The sequence below is a fragment of the Nematolebias whitei genome, chromosome 11 (assembly GCF_014905685.2).
Source record: "Nematolebias whitei isolate Nwh7 chromosome 11, NemWhi1, whole genome shotgun sequence".
NCBI classification, from domain to species: domain Eukaryota; kingdom Metazoa; phylum Chordata; class Actinopteri; order Cyprinodontiformes; family Rivulidae; genus Nematolebias; species Nematolebias whitei.
The window spans coordinates 45,669,296-45,669,592 of NC_056508.1; the positions used below are offsets into that span (position 1 = coordinate 45,669,296).

The 297-nt window shown below is 44.8% G+C and overlaps 1 protein-coding gene across 1 annotated transcript in view; it reads left to right on the forward strand.

The window, feature by feature from the left end:
* Window positions 1-297, forward strand: part of hck (HCK proto-oncogene, Src family tyrosine kinase) — a 27,095-nt gene that overhangs the window by 20,863 nt on the left and 5,935 nt on the right. The window lies entirely within an intron of this gene.

Below are 297 nucleotides of genomic sequence, written 5' to 3' on the forward strand. Positions count from 1 at the left end.
GGATGGATGGATGGATGGAAGGATGGATGGATGGACAGACGGACGGACGGACGGACGGACGGATGGATGGATGGATTGATTGATTCATGGATGGATGGATGGATGGATGGATGGATGGATGGATGGATGGATGGATGAATGATGGATGTATGGATGCATGGATAGATTACTTGATTCATGGATGGATTGATTGATTCATGGATGAATGATGGATGTATGGATGCATGGATAGATTACTTGATTCATGGATGGATGGATGGATGGATGGATTGCTTAATTCATGGATGGATGCATGGA